The following is a 7,199-nucleotide window of genomic DNA, read 5'->3' on the forward strand; positions in this document are numbered from 1 at the left end:
GAGAGAGAGGAGATGCAACATCGCTATTGAGTCGCCGGAAGTGGCACCTATGGGACATGTGATGGAGAGTAGCTTCCCGGCAGTAGTCAAGGTTACTAATGGGACTTTGACAGAGGCACAGATTGTGCGGCAGTTGAGGGATCTTGTACCAGGAGATTATCAGTGGGACCTTGTCAAGTTGGAGAATCAAACTTACAAGGTGGACTTCCCCACTAAGGAGGATCAGTTGCATGTTCTCAAGTATAGCTTGTGTAGAGTTCAGAGCTCGAATATTGTCATTGCCTTTGATGAGTGGACAGAGAAGGAGCCCGAGGGTACGACGTTAGAGAAGGTGTGGGTTCAATTCTTTGGGGCACCGCACAAATATATCAATCATTTTCTGGTTGCTTGGACCTTGGGATCACTCATTAGTAAGACGGAGCAGGTTGACATGCCATTTACCCGAGCTCATGGAGCTGCGAGGCTACTTGTGAGCGTGCGCAGTGTGCAGCATGTGCCGGATATGGTCAAGTGGACACATGCCGGAGCTACATATGTGCTCGAGCTTGAGATTGAGGATACGTCGGTACCACAGGAAGGAGATGATCTTCAGGACATGGATACAACTGAGGGAGATGGAGCCCCCGGGAATCAAGAAAAGGGGCCTAAGAGTAATCCACAAAATCCGGCCAAGGGGCCGGAGTCGCAGACAGATAAAGCGGCTACGGCCAAGGGAGCGTCATCCACGACATCGATTAACACGCTTAGGTTTGGTTCTTTTGGAGCTCGGTCTGCACCTAGTCGGTTATGGAGCAACCGTGTGGAGGCGGATGACCCTGAGGAGCTCGAGTTACCATCAGTGTTGCTCCCTTCTGTTGGTTCGCCTAATGTGCTTTTGTCCCAGAGGGGTGATTCCGAGGTTCAGGACCCGCAGGGCACCGATATACCGATAGCGATTGGGAGGGATGATGGGCAGGAGGCTCGCATTCCCAGCCCAATTTCGACTATACCTGGACAGTTGGAGCAGGGTGCGGGCAGGAGGCCCGCAACTCATCGACGTCATCTCCGCGCCACGATGCCGTATTGGGGGGGAGCGGTACTGTGGAGTGATGTCTACTACACAACCTTCTTCTTGTAGACGTTGTTGGGCCTGCAAGTGCACATGTTTGTAGGACAGTAGCAAATTTCCCTCAAGTGGATGACCTAAGGTTTATCAATCCGTACGAGGCGTAGGACGAAGATGGTCTCTCTCAAACAACCCTGCAACCAAATAACAAAAAGTCTCTTGTGTCCCCAACACACCCAATACAATGGTAAATTGTATAGGTGCACTAGTTCGGCGAAGAGATGGTGATACAAGTGCAAAAAAGATGGTGGATAAAGGTATTTGTAATCTGAAATAATAAAAACATCAAGGTAGCAAGCGATAAAAGTGAGCGTAAACGGTATTGCAATGATAGGAAACAAGGCCTAGGGTTCATACTTTCACTAGTGTAAGTTCTCTCAACAATAATAACATAGATAGGACATATGACAAGCCCTCAACATGCAACAAAGAGTCAAAAATCAATTACTACGCGCATGCTCCTAGGGGGATAGATTGGTAGGAAAAGACCATCGCTCGTCCCCGACGGCCACTCATAAGGATGCACAAGCCAGGTACACTTCATGTTTCATATTTGTTACACAACTTTAACCATACGTGCATGCTACGGGACTTGCTAACTTCAACACAAGCATTCTTTGAATTCATAATTACCCAACTAGCACGACTTTGATATTATCACCTCCATATCTCAAAACAATTATCAAGTATCAAACTTTTCTTAGTATTCAACACACTCATAAGAAAGTTTCACATATCTTGAATACCAAGTATATTAACATTAAGCAAATTACCATGCCATTAACGAATCTCAAAATAATCTAAGTGAAGCATGAGAGTTCAACTATTTCTCCAAAATAAGACTACAACCATGCTCTAAAAGATATAAGTGAAGCACTAGAGCAACAACAAACTACTCCGAAAGATATAAGTGAAGATCAATGAGTAGCTAAATAATTATGCAACTATGCGAAGACTCTCTCTCATTTAATAATTTCAGATCTTGATACTTTATTCAAACAGCAAGCAAAGCTAAAGAAAACTACATTTCAAGGATAGCACAACTCATGTGAAGAAGCAAAAAACTTAGGCTCAACCGATACTAACCGATAGTTGTTGAAGAAGAAAGGTGGGATGCCTACCGGGGCATCCCCAAGCTTAGATGCTTGAGACTTCTTGAAATATTATCTGCCTTGGGAATCCCCAAGCTTGAACTTTTGTGTCTCCTTAATTCATCTCATATCATGGTTTCTCTTTTTATCAAAAGCTTCATTCACAACAGACTCAACAAGAACTCGTGAGATAGGTTAGTATAAACTAATGCAAAACCTTATCATTTTCCACTGTAACAAATCACTAAAATTATTATTCAACATTGAATACTAAATTCCTCTGCATATTTAATACTCCTATCCTCAAATAGAATCATTAAACAAGCAAACATACGCAAACAATGCAACCATAACAGCAATCTGCCAAAACAGTACAGTCTGTAAAGAATGCAAGAGTATCAATACTTCCCTGACTCCAAAAATTATGAACTAAAATTCCCACTCTAATAAATTTATCAGATCTCAATATGCAAAAAGATTCAATGTTAGACCATGCTCTGACGTTTCTAGGGAATTTTTGCAACAGCGGTAAACTTTCTGTTTTCAAACAGCAACATGCAAACTAGCAAAATAAGCATGGCAAAGGCTATCCTTGACTTTTTTATTGAAACTAAAGAGGAAAAACAAAATTATAACTAACAGCAAGCAAAAACTAACAAAAGAAATTGACGCTCCAAGCAAAACACATATCATGTGGTGAATAAAAATATAGCTCCAAGTAAAGTTACCGATGAACGAAGACGAAAGAGGGGATGCCTTCCGGGGCATCCCCAAGCTTAGTTGCTTGGTTATCCTTGAATATTACCTTGGGGTGCCTTGGGAATCCCCAAGCTTAGGCTCTTTCCACTCTTTATTCAATTTTCCATCGAATCGTTACCCAAAACTTGAAAACTTCAACCACACAAAACTCAAAACAAAACTCGTAAGCTCCGTTAGTATAAGAAAATAAAACCACCACTTAGGTACTGTAATGAACTCATTCTAAATTTATATTGGTGTAATATCTACTGTACTCCAACTTATCTATGGTTCATACCCTCCGATACTACTCATAGATTCATCAAAATAAGCAAACAACACATAGAAAACAGAATCTGTCAAAAACAGAACAGTCTGTAGTAATCTATATAAAACGTATACTTCTGAAACCCCAAAAATTATGAAATAAACTTCTGGACCTGAGAAATTTGTCTATTAATCATATTCAAAAATAATCAACCTAAAAGCACTCTCCAGTAAAAAATGGCAGCTAATCTCGTGAGCGCTAAAGTTTCTGTTTTTCACAACAAGATCACATAAACTTCACCCAAGTCTTCCCAAAGGTTCTACTTGGCACTTTATTGAAACAAAAACTATAAAACATGATTACTACAGTAGCATAATCATGTTTACACACAAAAACAGTAAGGATACATATTGGGTTGTCTCCCAACAAGCACTTTTCTTTAATGCCTTTTAGCTAGGCATGATGATGACAATGATGCTCACAAAAGAGATAAAAATTGAAACATAACGGGAGCATCATGAAGCATATGACTAGCACATTTAAGCCTAACCCACTTTCTATGCATAGGGATTTTGTGAGCAAACAACTTATGGGAACAATAATCAACTAGCATAGGATGGCACAACAAGCATAACTTCAAGATTTTAAGCACATAGAGAGGAAACTTGATATTATTGCAACTCCTACAAGCATATATTCCTCCCTCATAATAATTTTCAGTAGCATCATGAATAAATTCAATAATATAACCAGCACCTAAAACATTCTTTTCATGATCTACAAGCATAGAAGATTTACTACTCTCCACATAAGCAAACTTCTTCTTTATAGCATACGTATCATCATAATAATCATCATAGATAGGAGGCATGCTTTTATCATAGTAAATTTGCTCATCAAAGCTTGCGGGACAAAAAATATCATCTCCATCAAACATAGCTTCCCCAAGCTTGTGGCTTTGCATATCATTAGCATCATGGATATTCAAGGAATTCATACTAACAACATTGCAATCATGCTCATCATATAAAAACATTCTATAGATTTCTTCTTCTAGCACTTGAGCACAATTTTCCTTTCCATCATACTCACGAAAGATATTAAAAAGGTGAAGCGTTTGAGATAAACTCAACTCCATTTTTTTGTAGTTTCTTTTATAAAATAAACTAGTGATAAAACAAGAAACAAAAAGATTCGATTGCAAGATCTAAAGATATACCTTCACTTACCTAGCCTCCCTGGCAACGGCGCCAGAAACTGCTTGATGTCTACTACACAACCTTCTTCTTGTAGACGTTGTTGGGCCTGCAAGTGCACAGGTTTGTAGGACAGTAGCAAATTTTCCTCAAGTGGATGACCTAAGGTTTATCAATCCGTAGGAGGCGTAGGATGAAGATGGTCTCTCTCAAACAACCCTGCAACCAAATAACAAAAAGTCTCTTGTGTCCCCAACACACCCAATACAATGGTAAATTGTATAGGTGCACTAGTTCGGCGAAGATTTGGTGATACAAGTGCAAAAAATATGGTGGATAAAGGTATTTGTAATCTGAAATAATAAAAACAACAAGGTAGCAAGCGATAAAAGTGAGCGTAAACGGTATTGCAATGATAGGAAACAAGGCCTAGGGTTCATACTTTCACTAGTGTAAGTTCTCTCAACAATAACAACATAGATAGAACATATGACAAGCCCTCAACATGCAACAAAGAGTCACTCCAAAGCCACTAATAGTGGAGAACAAACATAGATATTATGGTCGGGTACGAAACCACCACAAAGTTATTCTTTCGGATCGATCTATAAAAGAGTTCGTACTAGAATAACACCTTAAGATACAAATCAACCAAAACCCTAATGTCACCTAGATACTCCATTGTCACCTCAAGTATCCGTGGGTATGATTATACGATATGCATCACACAATCTCAGATTCATCCAACCAACATAAAAGTACTTCAAAGAGTGCCCCAAAGTTTCTACCGGAGAGTCAAGAACGTGTGCCAACCCCTATGCATAGGTTCCCAAGTGTCACGAAACCCGCAAGTTGATCACCAAAACATACATCAAGTGGATCAATAGAATAACCCATTGTCACCACGGTTATCCCATGAAAGACATACATCAAGTGTTCATAAAAGACTCAATCCGATAAGATAACTTCAAAAGGGGAAACTCAATTCATCACAAGAGAGTAGAGGGGGAGAAACATCATAAGATCCAACTACAATAGCAAAGCTTGGGATACATCAAGATCGTGCCATAGAAGAACACGAGAGAGAACACGAGAGAGAGAGAGAGATCAAACACATAGCTACTGGTACATACCCTCAGCCCCGAGGGTGAACTACTCCCTCCTCGTCATGGATAGCGCCGGGATGATGAAGATGGCCTCCGGTGATGGGATCCCCCTCCGGCGGGGTGCCGGAACAGGGTCCCGATTGGTTTTTGGTGGCTACAGAGGCTTGCGGCGGCGGAACTCCCGATATATTTTCTGTTCTGGAAGTTTTAGGGTACGTAGGTATATATGGGTGCAAGGGGTACGTCGGTGGACCTCCGGGGTGCTCACGAGGTAGGGGGGCGCGCCCAGGGGGGAGGGGCGCGCCCCGCACCCTCGTGGGCAGCCCGGGAATCCCCTGACGTGCACTCCAAGCCCAACAGATTGGTTTCCTTCCAAAATTAACTTCCCCAGTTGATTTCGTTCCGTTTTGACTCCGTCTGATATTCCTTTTCCTCGAAACACTGAAATAGGCATAAAACAGCAAATCTGGGCTGGGCCTCCAGTTAATAGGTTAGTCCCAAAAATAATATAAAAGTGGATAATAAAGCCCAATATTGCCTAAAACAGTAGATAAAGTAGCATGGAGCAATCAAAAATTATAGATACGTTGGAGACGTATCAAGCATCCCCAAGCTTAATTCCTGCTCGTCCTCGAGTAGGTAAATGATAAAAAAGAATTTTTGATGCGGAGTGATACATTGGCATAATTTCAATGTAAATCTTCTCAATTGTGATATGAATATTCAGATCCGAAAGATTCAAGACAAAAGTTCATATTGACACAAAAATAAGAATACTTCTAGCATACTAATCAAAGCAATCATGTCTTCTCAAAATAACATGGCAAAAGAAAGTTCATCCCTACAAAATCATATAGTTAGGCTATGCTTCATTTTCATCACACAAAGATGTTCCCAACTTCTATACCCCCGATGACAAGCCAAGCAATTGTTTCATACTTAAATAATCTCAAACTTTTTCAACCTTCACGCAATACATGAGCGTGAGCCATGGATATAGCACTATGGGTGGAATAGAATATGATGATGGGGATTGTGTGGAGAAGACAAAAAAGGAGAAAGTCTCACATTGCCGAGGCTAATCAACGGGCTATGGAGATGCCCATCAATTGATGTCAACATGAGGAGTAGGGATTGCCATGCAACAGATGCACTAGAGCTATGAATGCTCAACAAAAGAAAACTAGTGGGTGTGCATCCAACTTGCTTGCTCATGAAGACCTAGGGCATTTGAGGAAGCCCATCGTAGGAATATACAAGCCAAGTTCTATAATGAAAAATTCCCACTAGTATAAAAAGACAACTTATGAGACTCACTACATGAAGAACAAGGTGCTACTTTGAAGCACAATATATGAGACTCACTACATGAAGAACAAGGTGCTACTTTGAAGCACAAGTGTGGAAAAAGAGATAGTAGCATTGCCCTTTTTTTTGGGCCTTTCTTTTTTTTTATTTTGGCCTTTCTCTTTTTTTGGGCCTTTCTTTTTTTGGCCTTTCTTCTCTTTTTTTTGGGGCAATGCTCTAATAATGATGATCATCACACTTCTATTGATTACAACATAAGGATTACAACTCGAAACTTAGAACAAGATATGACTCTATATGAATGCCTCCGGCAGTGTACCGGGATGGTGCAATGAATCAAGAGTGACATGTATGAAAAATAATGCATGGTGGCTTTGCCACAAATAC

This window comes from Triticum dicoccoides, chromosome 6B, assembly GCF_002162155.2.
Source record: "Triticum dicoccoides isolate Atlit2015 ecotype Zavitan chromosome 6B, WEW_v2.0, whole genome shotgun sequence".
Lineage (NCBI taxonomy): Eukaryota > Viridiplantae > Streptophyta > Magnoliopsida > Poales > Poaceae > Triticum > Triticum dicoccoides.